We start from the raw sequence: 14714 nt of genomic DNA, 5'->3' as shown, positions 1-14714 counted from the left end.
CAGATATACTTAAAAAGTTGCATTATTCAGTGACTATTTTGCATTAATTTTTTATTTTATAAGAGTCAGAGACAATATGGTAATATACTGTTTTACTAGAAATCTAGGTAAAGTTGATATGTAGTTTCTGTGCTTATTTCAATGGGTTTTTATTTTTTACAGAATTGTAAAAAGAAAATCAGGCATAATATCTCAAGAAACATTTAAGAAAGGTTATTTTTCTTTTTCTGTATAGATTTAAACCAGTATGAGTGAGTAGTGAGAATTCCTAGTGATATACCTCTTTTTACTCATGTAGTTCCTGCAGTAACACTACGAAATAGGTAGAAACTTATCCCTAGTTTATACATCCTTGGATATAAGATTTCTTCATATTATGTACTGAGTATTCTTGATATGACAGAATATACATTTATTCATGTCATTGGCAGGTGGATTAATTATTATAGTTATTAGCTAGTACACAAACTATATGTCTATTTAGCGACAGCCAGATGTACAAAATCTCTTAAAAACAGAACTTATGGATTCCTAAGCATATAAACATTTATTACCGGACTCTGGATATTGTCCTCAATGAAAAGTCATCAAATTTCTATACAATGAAAAAATCTACAATTTAATTTTAAAAAACATTAAATGTTATCAAATATCATAATAGAATAATTAAACTTAAGCCAAAGAAAAAAGAGTAATAGTTTTGTTCATCATATTATTGCTTATTCTATAATAATTGAGTATAGAATATTAATAATATTTGATCTAATAATCATCTTTCTTCCTTCATTCAAAAAGTATGGGTTTTTGTTTGTTTGTTTTGTTTTGTTTTGTTTCCCAAAGTAAGGCATTAGGGACACAGTAGTAAACAACACGACCAAGAACTTGGCCCCAAGTAGATCATTATTCAAGTTTTAAAGACTAACAATGAATAAATAAATTAGCTAATTCAAATTTTAATTAATGCTGAAGGAAATTAATAGAGTGATGAAAATTCAAAGGGATGATGTTGCTATCTCATGTGAAGCAATCTGGGAAGCCTCTTTGAGGAGGTGTCATATGACCTGAAACTTGATGAATGAGATTGGATCGCTATAAAATATGAATACTAAGGCAAGGAATATGAACGGCATGTTATGATGAAGGAAAATAGGGAGAGTAACTGGTTTAGCGGAACTAAAGGAAATAAAAGCAAGGGATTGAATAAATTGGAAATTTAAACACTAAGGCTATCTGCTGAGATTAGGGCTATAAACGGTCAAGAAAGTGAAGGTAGGAGGTTTATTTCGAGTTCTATGGGTGGGATAGCATGAGTTTATATGTGGGAAAATTATATGACTTCTCTATACTATGGGAATAAGAAGAATCTATGATTTTACTCTTTTATTTTTTCTTTTTGGTTTGAGAATATGGGTTGGTTGTGGCACTGTTTTCTGAGATGGGAGACCCAGGGTACAGGTCCTTAGGGACCTGCAGGACATCTTTGAAGTAGCAAAATGTGGGGTGAGAAAAAAAAAAAAAAAACAAGAGCTCTGTTTTAGACGTTTTGCATTTGAGAGGATTATGTAACAAAGTGGATAGGTCACATACACATTTGGATATTTGTCGTGGAGCTTAGGAATTTGTTAATTTTAATATTGTTAAAAATTAGTCAAAATCTATTTTTAGTTAAAGCTATAAGATTATGTAACCTTGCTTACAAAGGAAATTTAGAGAGCAGTTTGGGTGCAAAATCAAGCTGGATGGCAGGCAGAAGTCAGTATGAAAATTAGAAGAGTTGCCCGAGGGGAGGAGGAACACCAGGAGCCAACAGCAGGAATCCAGTTCAGGGATCAAAGGTGATTTTAAGTCACACCAAAGACTGTTCTTCCCCAGTTTGTAGTTTATTTGGAAATATAATAGCCAAAGTCGATGATCTATTAGAGATGCAATGATGAATTCTGTTTTATTTCTTTTTTTTTTTTTTTTTTTTTTGAGACGGAGTCTCGCTCTGTCGCCCAAGCAGGAGTGCAGTGGCTGGATCTCAGCTCACTGCAAGCTCCGCCTCCCGGGTTCACGCCATTCTCCTGCCTCAGCCTCCCGAGTAGCTGGGACTACAGGCGCCCGCCACCTCGCCCAGCTAGTTTTTTGTACTTTTTAGTAGAGACGGGGTTTCACCGTGTTAGCCAGGATGGTCTCGATCTCCTGACCTCGTGATCCGCCGGCCTCGACCTCCCAAAGTGCTGGGATTACAGGCTTGAGCCACCGCGCCCGGCCGAATTCTGTTTTATTTCTTAGATTTCTCGGTTCATGTCTCTCTCCCAAACTAATGGTGCCTACAATGAGAATATCAGGAAGTAAATTCTTCATCCTAAACTGATTTTATTCTTGAGTTATTTTATTCATTTTATTCAAAGATTATGTCAATCTATTTTCAACCAATTTGGGATCTAGGAACAGTAATTTTGTGTAGCCCTGCAAACCCCTGTCTGCCTTTTCATATATATTATTGAATCTTGTTTTTTTTTTTCTTTTTTTTGCCCAAACCAATCTCTTTTAGATGGTATCTTGTTCTACACAGTCAATAGCAACCAACTTATATTTTTCCCCACTCTGTTTTCTAAAATTTGTTCTTTTAAAACTCCCAGCTAAGTGAGAAAACAATATCCTTTACTAATTAGAACAAATGGCAGAATTACTAAATACTTTTGTCATTGCCTTATTCAATCACTATTCTAGCCTTCTATTAATATTATTGCTTTTGAGAGCTGTACCACCTTTTGGTACCAATTACTGTATCACTTGTACTCAAATTTTCCATCAGGAACTCGTCATATAGCTCTATCTAATCTCACTGGAGGCTGCGAAATTTAGGGAATAGATGAAAATTCTCTGATGTCTAATAGCACCCTCCATACTACATTGCAAACTTTTTGCTTCTTTCCTCTTTGTTTTTTTTCCCCAGATACAGCAGAATAGAGGAAAGAGTAGCACAGACAAGAGAATCAGTGCTGCAAAAGAAGAAAATACTAAATACCCTGAGAAAATATATTTTGGTTGAATTTCTTACAGAAAGTTATGCAGAAATGACAAAAAGTAAAGTCAGTCTTAAAAGACAAACAAAATTTTTCTACAATAAAAAGCCTAAGTATTGCATTGATTTCCAGAAGTAGCTCATGAACGTCTTGGGTTTCTTTCTTGTTAATATGAACACCAGGTTTTATACTATATCCACAAAAGGTCAAATATAGTACCCTGGAATCTGCGTTTTATACAGGTCTCTGTATCATGAAAAGAATATTCTACTTCCTCTGGTTCACAAACCATTCATTTAATAGTATAAGGAGCTGTATAAAATGCATTTTCAAATCAAATCAATATTTAAAATTATCATTTTAATCACAAACAATAGAATTCTAAACTTCACAAGTATAAATCATTAACTTTAATTATTTTGTTGAATATTGTTACATATTAGATTTCAGAATACATTTTCTGTAACAGGAAAGTTCTGCAAGCCTCATTACAGAAATAAAGCTCATACTTTTTGATTACCAAGGTTAGTAATTCTAAGCCGACACATGCATAATTTGGAGAAAATCAGTTTAAATCAATGTTTAGATTATACTTTAATTTGACTGCATAAGTATCACATTATTAACACGACTTACATAAATTTCCTCAAAATCTAAAATATCTGTTTTGGAAGTTACTTCTCTGTTCAGACTGGGTACCAACATGAAACAGAAGGCAGAGTCAAATTAGAATATTTCAGGAAGTATTTAATAAATATAATATTTATAAACATGTGAGCAGAGTATAAGCAAATCTGAAAGAATTATATAGTTCTGAAGAGCTTATAGCAGCAAAACTATTACAACTTGTAGCACTAAAAGAAGAAAGGAAAGGAATCATTACCAAGGCCTGGGAGAAAAAGGCACAGAGAAGGCTGTCTTGTGAAGAGCAAGGACCTTCAATTATGGAACCCAACCAAACTAGGGTGTTCTGCAAGAAAGAGCCAGAAGAATACATGTTCTTACTTCACTCCCGTACTTCTAATTCATTTCTTGTCAGGGATATCATTGACTGAACTAAATTGTCAGCTAGAAAATAAGGAAGCCAACCTTCTAGAGCAAAGTTTGGGTGGAGAATGGTGAGGAATTGATCTGGAGGAGTAAATGTAAGACAACCAGCACAATTTGAGATTTGTTGAGAGAGAAAATAACATTCTCTATAAAGAAAATAAAAGGCCGAGAGGGATGACTCGTGCCTGTAATCCTAGCACTTTGGGAGGCTGAGGCGGGCTGATCAGGAGGTGAGGAGTTTGAGACCAGCCTCACCTCATGAGGTTTTGGGAGGCTGAGGCAGGAGAATCATTTGAACCTGGGAGGAGGAGGTTGCAGTGAGCCGAGATCACGCCACTGCACTCCAGCCCAGTCGACAATGCGAGACTGTCTCAAAAAAAAAAAAAAAAAAAAAAAAGAAATAAAGAAAAAAAGTAAAGTAAGAAGAATAGAACAACCAAATATGTTGACTATTTAGTTTATAAGTATTTTTGTGACAATTTGTTTGTGATACCATTTGATGACTATTGTTGATTGACAAATATGGTAAAGCTTTCTTCGTAGTGGTCTAATCAAGGTTGATAAAAACTATAATTGGTTTGCTATTTGGTTGCTATTTCTGGAACCACATTTCAATTAAACTAACAATACTTTGTGATGTCTATCTGATATATAGCTCTAATAAAATAAAATTTCTTATTTCATTGATAAAAGCAAATAATGCTTTTGAGAAAACAATAGACATTATTAAAACTAGTGAATTTGCTAAAATAGTATCTTAAGTGCAACACTGAAAACCTCTCCTAAAATTCTCATAAATTTTCCAGCAAAAGTTGGCTTCAATACATATAAATAAATGTGATTCTTCTGAAAATATGTTTTCTTAAATTTTATATCAAATAAAATCTGACCTTGTTCTCTGACTACGAATGACACACAATTGATGCGTAAGTCAGCTTAGGATGCTACAACAAAATAACACAGAATAGGTGATTTTAACAACAGAAATTAATTTTCCCATAGTTGGAAAGCCCAAATTCCAAAATCCAAAACTAAACAGATAACTAGAAGTCCAAGATCAAGGTGCCAGCAGGATTGGTTTCTAGTGAGGGCACTCTGCCTCGCTTGCAGATGGCTGCCTTTTCACTGTCTCCTCACATGGCCTCCTGTGCATGCTCGTGGAGAGAAAGAGCTCTTTTGTGTCTCTCTCTTCTTATAAGAAGCACACCCTGCTGGTTTAGGGCCACACCCTAATGACCTCATTTAACCTTATTTATTTATTTATTTGTTTGTTTGTTTGTTTGTTTATTTTGAAACAGAGACTCCTCTGTCGCCCAGGCTGGAGTGCAGTGGTACAATCTTGTCTCACTGCAACCTCCACCTTCTGAGTTCAAGTGATTCCTATGCCTCAGCCACGCGAGTAGTTGGGACTACAAGCATACCACCAGGTCTGGCTAATTTTTGTATTTTTAGTAGAGACAGGATTTCTTTGTGTTGGCCAAGCCGGTCTCAAAATCCTGACTTTCAGGATCCATCCACCTTGGCCTCCCAAAGTGCTGGGATTACAGATGTGAGCCACTGCACCTAGTTTATTTAATTATATATACACAAATATATATAAACATGTATAAATATATATATATATATATTTTTTTTTTTTTGAGAGTCTCACTCTCACTCTGTCGCCCAGGCTGAAGTGCAGTGGCATGATCTCAGCTCACTGCAAGCTCCACCTCCCAGGTTCATGCCATTCTCCTGCCTCAGCCTCCTAAGTAGCTGGGACTATAGGCGCCCACCACCACGCCTGGCTAATTTTGTTTTTGTACTTTTTTTTTTTTTTTTTTTTTTTAGTAAAGACGGGGTTTCACTGTGTTAGCCAGGATGGTCTCGATCTTCTGACCTCGTGATTCACCCGCCTTGACCTTGCAAAGTGCTGGGATTACAGGCGTGAGCCAAGGCGCCCAGGCCTTAATTATATTTTTAAAAGAACTTGTCTCCAACTAGAGGGAGTTCAATTCAATCTACAACAAATAACATAAAAAATCTGTATTTTATTAAGATAAATGTAGCTTACTAGTAAGGTAAAAATCATGAGTACCTTTCTGCAGAAAGCATATTAATAATTGTAGACTATTTTTGTAAGCAACAAAATTTGAAATATGTGATAGAGGAACTTACATCTTCTACTATATTTCTCTATTCTATTCTCCTTATATAGTATTCATGTTAGTAAAACACATTTTAACATTAAAAAGAAAGTATAAATAAAAAGATTTGTCTTAGAGAATACCTTTCAGTTTTAGGATGAAATTCCAAAAGAGAGTCTTAGAATAATTTTTACTGTTATTTTGTAAGAGTAACAGTCTAATCACTCCTTAGATTTTATAACCAGCTCATGATTTATTTTGAGGCAATCATGAGAAACTTTCTTTAAAACTTTATTTGACACAATTATTTTAATTGATCTTATAACATTATGAGTTGTACATTCTTTACTAATTTTAGCTATTGATATGCCAGTCTCTGGGGGTATTTATACAAAATGTAAAGTTCTAAATAGATGAATTTCTTTAGTTTTGCATTGTGAGTTCAAACTTTTAAGTTGACTTTTTGCCCATGATAATGTTGTGATTCTAAATTGCTCAACAGATGTGATTGTAACTATTAAAATTACCACCATGATATTAGAGGTATTTAATAATGCAAAAATTACATTTTCTCCTATTATACGTATATATCAGTTCATTTTGTTTCTTAGATGTTGCAACAAAAGCATAAGTGACAAAGAAAAAGTACATGAATTGAGCTTCATCAATGTTAAAAATGTTTACGATTCAAAGCACACCATTAAAAAAGTAAAAAGACAACTCATAGGATGAAAAAAATTGAAAATTATATATCCCACAAAGGACTTGTATCCAGAATATATAAAAAATTCTTACAATGATACCATAAAAGAGCCTAATTAAAAATGAAAAACTGATGTAAATAGACACTTCTCCAAAAGTATATACAAAATGCCATGAAAGGATGCTTAAAATCATTAGGTATCTCAGAAATGCAGACCAATTAATTTTATGTTCATTAGTCATGACTAAAAAGACAGATAATTATAAGTGCTGGCCAGGAGATAGAGAAATTGAATAGCTCATATATTGCTGTTGAAAATATGAAATTTTGTACATAAGGTCTTCATACGACCAGTTTCACTCAGTGGCACATAGTCAATAGAAATGAAAATATATTTCCAATCTTGTAAATGAAAGGTTATAGCAGCATTAGTCATACTAGCAAAACTTTATAAAATGCCCAAATATCTGTCAACTGATTTTGCATAAACAAATACGGTATATACATACAATAGTCTATTATTCAGCAATAAAATGGAATGAAGCACTTACACATGCTACAACATGGAGGTACCTTGAAAACATTATATTCTGTAAAAATGAGCCAGCTAAAAAAGACTGCATATTATATAATTCAATATATATAAACTGTTCAGAATATACACAAATCCATAGCGACAGAAAATTGAGTTGTGGTTGCTAGGAGAGGTGAGAAAAAGGAAAAGAAAATTACTGTTAACAGGTATGGAGACTCCTCTTGGGTGATGTATGTTTTCAAAAATGAGGTAGTTATAATGCCTGCATAACTCTGTGAATGCAATAAAAACAACTGAATTTTATACTTTAAGTGAGTGAGTTTGTGGTATGCCCATTTTATCTCAATAAAGTTATTATAAAATAATGATAACTTAAGAATTTAAACATTGCTCCTGTGGTTTTTTTTTTTTTTTTTTGCTGATGTTCTTAATAATTTATTGATAATTAAATTCTGTTTTAGAGGGGAAAATAACAATAACATGTACTTTTGTAGAATAGCAGCTTATTCAATAATAATACAGTTCAAATAAATGTACTTTTAACATCTAGTTAGCTATTTGTTATTAGACTTTGTCTTAGTTTTAGATTCAGGATTAATAGCAGTAGTAATAAATATAAGCAGTATTGTTAGTATTCCTGCTACTAGGTAAATATTGTTATCTTGTATTATTCAACAAATTAAACAGGGTTGCAATTAAATAAAAATATAATAGCTGTTAAATATAACCAGTTCACCCAAAATGAGTTGATATCCAAATTTAAGAATAAAGTAACCCAAAACACACAAGCAAAATGAAGGGCATAGGAAGAAAACAACATTTAAAATCATATACTTTGGCAAGTTTATGGAAAACTATTTTAATGTAAGTGATATACTTAGGTTTTGTGTCTCTACCTAAATCTTAAATAGTAGTCCCTAGGTGTTTAGGGAGAGACCTGATGAGAAATGATTGAATTTTGGGGGTGCTTTCCCCATGCTGTTCTCGTGATAGTGAGTGAATTCTCACCATATTTCATGTTTTTTTATAAATGGTAGTTTTTTCTGAACTCAGAATGCTTATCTCCCTCTTGCAGTCTTGTGAAGGAGGTGCCTGCTTCGCTTTCTGCCCTGGTTTTAAGTTTCCTGAAGCAACCCCAGCCCTGTGGAACAGTGAGTCAATTAAGTCTCTTTTCTTTATAAATTACCCAGTTTGGGGTATTTCTTGATAGCAAGTGTGAGAACAGTCCAATGCCATAAGTCAAATATTTTATTCTACTATACTATTCATCATTCTATAACTATTGCTAAATTAACCACCAAAAGAAGAAATTATCACAAACTTTCCAATAAATTAAAATTTTCAGACATCAACTATTACCATGTCAAACTGTAATACATTTAGTGTTACACAAGGATTAAAAGATTATAAATGCTTTCAAATTAACCTTGTAGGAAATATAATATAACTTTTTAATAACCTTGGCTTAATATTATAGTAGAATGGACAAGAATAAAGTTTCTTCCATTTGCTTGCTGAAGAAATATATAATAAGAATGTATCATATTTAAATTAGAAAAAAGTGCCCAAGGGGTATATTAATATTGTGTCATGAGCAATCTTTGTATGTAACTATCATTTAAAAATTGCGATTAATCAATTAGTGCTTTCTTGGGCCATAACATAATTCATTTAAGCATTTGGGATTATTGAAAACAAATCAAATTTTAATTGCTCAGTTTTTCATGGGATCAAACATTGGGACTGTTTTATGAATTGTAAACATATTTTCTTAAGGCTAATTATTTAAGGAAAAAGCATACATATCTTTCACTTCAAATGCCAATTTATGATTAAGGTTGTCACTGAATAGTAAAATGTTATATTCCCCCATCCCCTTCAGTACTCTCTATACCCCTTCTCTATTAATTTATTTATAGAGCTTATCATATCTGAAATGCTATGTATTTTGTTTATATCGTTTTCTTTTTAACACCACAGTGTATGAAATACTTGAGGGAAGGGATTTCACTCACTGCTAAATCCTTTTCATTTGTATCAGTGACTGTCAATACTCTACACATAGTAAAGTTTTCTGACAGAAAGAAGGAAGAAGGGGATGGATGAAGGGAAGAAGCAAGGAAGTAAGTAAAAACTTTCCTTCTGTTAATACATATAAACATATATGGGGCATAAGTTTGATATTGACATATTTATGGATGTATTATAACTCAGGTGTAATGTACCCTTTGTATCTATTAATTCCCATTCCTCTTTTTTGTTCTTGAATGAGCAATAAGAATTTTGTGTATTGCTTGTCAGTCTACATTTATAGATATATTTTGAAGATGTATGCAATAACATATATATGTTAAATTATACATGTCTGACATCTCTATGAGATTTACATATTTTCCACCACCCTTTGTATTATCTAGGCATTTTTATACACATAGATCTGTTTCATATATTTCTCAATTTAACTACTATTACATGAGTATATCATATTAATTTATTCATTTCTTCATGATAATTATTTAGTTTAGTTCCAAGTTTGGCTATTAGAGAAAGTTAACACTGCAATACCCTTCTTTGAACACTTTCCTAGTGTATATGAACAAGAATTACACACACACACACAAACACACAGATATACACACATATATAAATAAGAAAGGGAATTTATGAATATATATATAAATATATATGCACTGATTCAAACTGCACATATAGCAGTTTACAAGATACAGTAGTGCCAATTTTATCTCCTGAATGCTTAATCAAATTTTAATTTTCAAATCAGATTATGAGAACTCTTATTGTACTACATCATCATTACCAACGCTGAGTATTATCATGCTCTTTTTTTTAATCTGACAACAGTGACATGATTTAATTTTGATTTCTCTGATTAGTTGGATATCATTTTAATGTGCTTTTCTCATTTGTATCTATTTCTGGATAAATTTTTTATTTATTAACTTTGTCAAAATTTATTGAATCATTTTTCTGGTTTCTTATTGTTTCATGAGTTTTTAAATTTTGTGAATACATAATTTTATCTGTTTCTAGTCTTGGAATATTATGCCTTTTAATGAAGTTTCTTTACATGTAATAAAACTTTTTAATCTATTACTTTATGATTTATGCCGCTCATGATTTCTAAACATGTCTTTTTCTACAACAATTCATAGAAATATTTTTCTACATTTTCTTCTAAATATTTTCAATTTTTAACAAATTTAGCTCATGTGGAATTTGTTTGAGGACATGCTATGAGATAGTGTTTTAGTAACATTTTATCCCATATGCATAACGTATTGTCCCCAGCTATATACTGAATTTCATTTTCTGTATTGCTTTTCAATGCTAACACTCTACCAATATCAAGGTATTTGTGGGCCTAGTCCTGTGCTTTCTGTTTTGTTGTATTGATATCATTTTTAAGTCACATAACAATGACAATATTATTTTAAATATAACTTTTTAAAAATTATATATATAATAGAAAAGGAAAAAAAATACTAGCAAGATACCTGTAGTTATGTTTGCTTGTGTCGTGTATGATATTTTTCAGTAGTGTTTTGTAGTTTTCCTTGTAGAGGTCTTTCACCTTCTTGGTTAGGTATATTCTGAAGTATTTATTATTATTATATTTTTTTGCAGCTATCATAAAGGGGTTGAGTTCTTGATATGATTCTCAACTGTTGTATAGCAGAGCTACTGATTTGTGTACATTAACTTCGTACCCTGAAACTGCTGAATTCATTTATCACTTCTAGAAGCTTTTTGGAGGAGTCTTTAGGGTTTTCTAGGTATATGATCGCATCATCAGCACACAGGGACAATTTGACTTCCTCTTTATCAATTTGGATGTCTTTTATTTTTTTCTCTGGTGTGATTGCTCTGGCTAGAACTTACAGTACTATGTTGAATACAAGTGGTGAGAGTGGGCATCCTTGTCTTGTTCCAGTTCTGAAAGGAAAAACTTTCAACTTCTCCTGGTTCAGTATTATGCTGGTTGTCGGTTTGTCATAGCTGTCTTTTATTACATTGAGGCGTGTCCCTTGTATGACGGTTTTGCTGAGGATTTTAATCATAAAGCGATGCTGAATTTTGTCAAATACTTTTTCTCCATCTATTGAGATGGTCATGTGATTTTTGTTTTTAATTCTGTTTATGTGGTGTATCACATTTATTGACTTGCACATGTTAAACCACCCCTGTATCTTTGGTATGAAACCCACTTGATCATGGAGGATTATCTTTTTGATATGCTGTTAGATTCGGTTAGCTAGTATTTTGTTAAGAATTTTTGCATCTGTATGTTCTCCAGGAATATTGGTCTGCAGTTTTCTCTTTTGGTTATATCCTTTTCTGGTTTTGTTATTAGGGTGACACTGGCTTCATTAAGGAGGACTCCCTCTCTTTCTATCTTGCGGAGCAGTGTCAGTAGGATTGATACTAATTCTTTGAATGTCTGGAAGAATTCAGCTGTGAATCCGTCTGGTCCTGGACTTTTTGTTGTTGTTATTGTTGGTAAGGTTTCTAACACCATGTCAATCTCACTGCTTGTTATTGGTCTGTTCAGGGTTTCTAGTTCTTCCTGATTTAAACTAAGAGGGTTGTATCTTCCAGGAATTTACCCGTCTACCCTAGGTTTTCTAGTTTATGTGTGTAAAGTTGTTCATAGTAGCCTTGAATGATCTTTTGTATTTCTGTGGTGTCGGTTGTAATAACTCCTGTTTCGTTTCTGATTGAGTTTATTTGGATCTTCTCTTTTCTTTTCTTGGTTAATATTGCTAATGGTCTATAAATTTTATTTATCTTTTCACAGAACAAACTTTTTGCTTCATTTATCTTTTGTAATTTTTGTTTGTTTCAGTTTTATTTTAGTTCTGCTCTGGTCTTGGTTATTTCATTTCTTCTTCTGGGTTTAGGTTTGCTTTGTTCTTGTTTCTCTAGGTCCTTGAGGTGTGACCTTAGTTTGTCTATTTGTGATCTTTCAGACTTCCTGATGTCAGGATTTAGGGCTCTGAACTTTCCTCTTAGCACTGCCTTTGCTGTATTCCAGAGGTTTTAATAGGTTGTGTCACTGCAGTCATTCAGTTTAAGGAATTTTAATTTCCATCTTGATTTCATTGTTGACCCAATGATCATTCAGGAGCAGATTATTTAATTTCCAGGTATTTGCATGGTTTTGAAGGTTTCTTTTAGAGTATATTTCCAATTTTTTTCCACTGTGGTCTGAGAGAGTACTTGATATAATTACAGTTTTCTTAAATTTATTGAAACTTGTTTTTTGGCCCATCATATGGTCTATCTTGGAGAAAGTTCTATGTGCTGAATGAATAGAATGTATATGTTGCAGTTGTTGGGTAGAATGTTTTGTAAATATCTGTCAAGTCCATTTGTTCCTGAGTATAGTTTAAATTCCTTGTTTCTCTGTTGACTTCCGGTCTTGCTAATCAGTCTAGTGCTGTCAATGGCATATTGAAGTCCCCCATTATTTCTGTGTTGTTGTCTTTCTCATTTCTTAGGTATAGTAGTAATTGTTTAATAAATTTGGGAGCTCCAGTGTTAGGTGCATATACATTTAGAATTGTGATATTTTCCTGTTGCACAAGGCCTTTTATTATTATCTAATGTTCTTCTTTGTCTTTTTAAACTGCTGTTGCTTTAAAGTTTATTTTGTCTGGTATAAGAATAGCTACTCCTGATCACTTGTGGTGTCCATTTGCATGGAATGTCTTTTTCTATCCCTTTACCTTTAGTTTATGTGAGTCCTTATGTGTTAGGTGAGTCTCTTGAAGGCAGCCAATACTTGGTTGGTGAATTCTTATCTATTCTGCAATTCCATATCTTTTAAGTGGAGCATTACACCATTTACATTCAACATTACTTTTGAGATGTGAGGTACTATTCCATTCATCATGCCATTTGTTGCCTGTATACCTTGTTTTTGTTGTTGTTGTTGTTGTTGTTTTTAATTTTTGTTGTGTAAGTCCTGTGACATTTGTGCTTTAAAGAGGTTCTGTTTTAATGTGTTTCCAGAATTTGTTTGAAGATTTGGAGCTCTCTTTAACAGTTCTTATAGTGCTGACTTGGTAGTAATGCATTCTCTCAGCACTTGTGTGTCTGAAAAAGACTGCATCTTTCCTTCATTTATGAAGCTTAGTTTCAGTGGATACAAAATTCTTGGCTGATAATTGTTTGGTTTAAGGAGGCTGAAGACAGGAATTGGGAGGTCCCAGTTCCTTCCAGTTTGTAGGGTTTCTGAAGAAATCTGTTGTTAATCCGATGTTTTCTTTTATAGGCCAGGATTATGTGCTCCTTGGGGCCTGTGGGAGCCAAGAACTGGTGGGAGCCCTGCACTCCACCAAGTTGGTGGGGTGGGAGGGCCCCATACTCTCAGGTGTAGCTAGAGCTGCCCAGCCATGGTTTTAGACCCAGATATCCCTGTGCTCTCAGGGACTCTGGAAGCTCCTGCTCCTGCAGGCTTGAAAGTGCCTACTCCCATTCCCTGTCCTCTCCCTGCTCCCAGCTCCTGCTTTGGTGTGGAGCAAAATTGTGGCCAAGCCCAAGTGCTGTCACGACCCAACCAAGTTTGTGCATACTCGAGGTGGCACTGATGCACCAGCCCCCTGCCACCTCTGCTCCCTCTGGACTTTGTGTATCAACCAGCATGAGAGGGTGGCCAAGGGGGAGCTGATGGTGGTTAAGTGCGAGCCTGCAGGTGCCCCTCAGCATGAACAATCTGGGTGCTGTGAATGTTATGTTGATGGTGGGAGGCAGACAAGGACCTGGTCAGAATGGGGCAGGTCCCCAGTGAAACCCCACCGCCTGGGCTGCCAGTTCTGAGTGGAGTTCGTAGCCTGGAGTAAGTACTTATTGTGCCTTTTCCAGGCCCACTCGTGGCCACCCATGGGCCACTCAGCATGTACTTCCTCCCTTCTGAGTCCATAAAAACCCTTGACTCATACAGACTCACACAGATGTTGAGACTATCAGGGGAAGGAAGGAGCTACCCACTTCAGGTCTTCTTAACTCATTAGGATAACCTGCTTGTGGAAAGGAGCTACACACTAAAAGTCTCCTCTCTACTGGGAGTTAGACACTCATTGAAGTGACCTGCCTGTAGAAAGGAGCTACCCACATTGAAGTCTCCTAAAAGCTGTTCTGTTGCTTAGTGACTCTCCTCTTCACCTTGCTCACTCTCCAGTTGTTTGTCTACCTCCTTCTTCCTAGACATGGGATGAGAACTCAGGACCCACCAAATGGCAGGACTGAAAGAGCTGTAACAGAAACAA

This window comes from Trachypithecus francoisi, unplaced genomic scaffold, assembly GCF_009764315.1.
Source record: "Trachypithecus francoisi isolate TF-2019V2 unplaced genomic scaffold, Tfra_2.0 Lachesis_group18, whole genome shotgun sequence".
In the NCBI taxonomy this organism is placed as follows: domain Eukaryota; kingdom Metazoa; phylum Chordata; class Mammalia; order Primates; family Cercopithecidae; genus Trachypithecus; species Trachypithecus francoisi.
Note: the sequence above shows the minus strand (reverse complement) of the source record.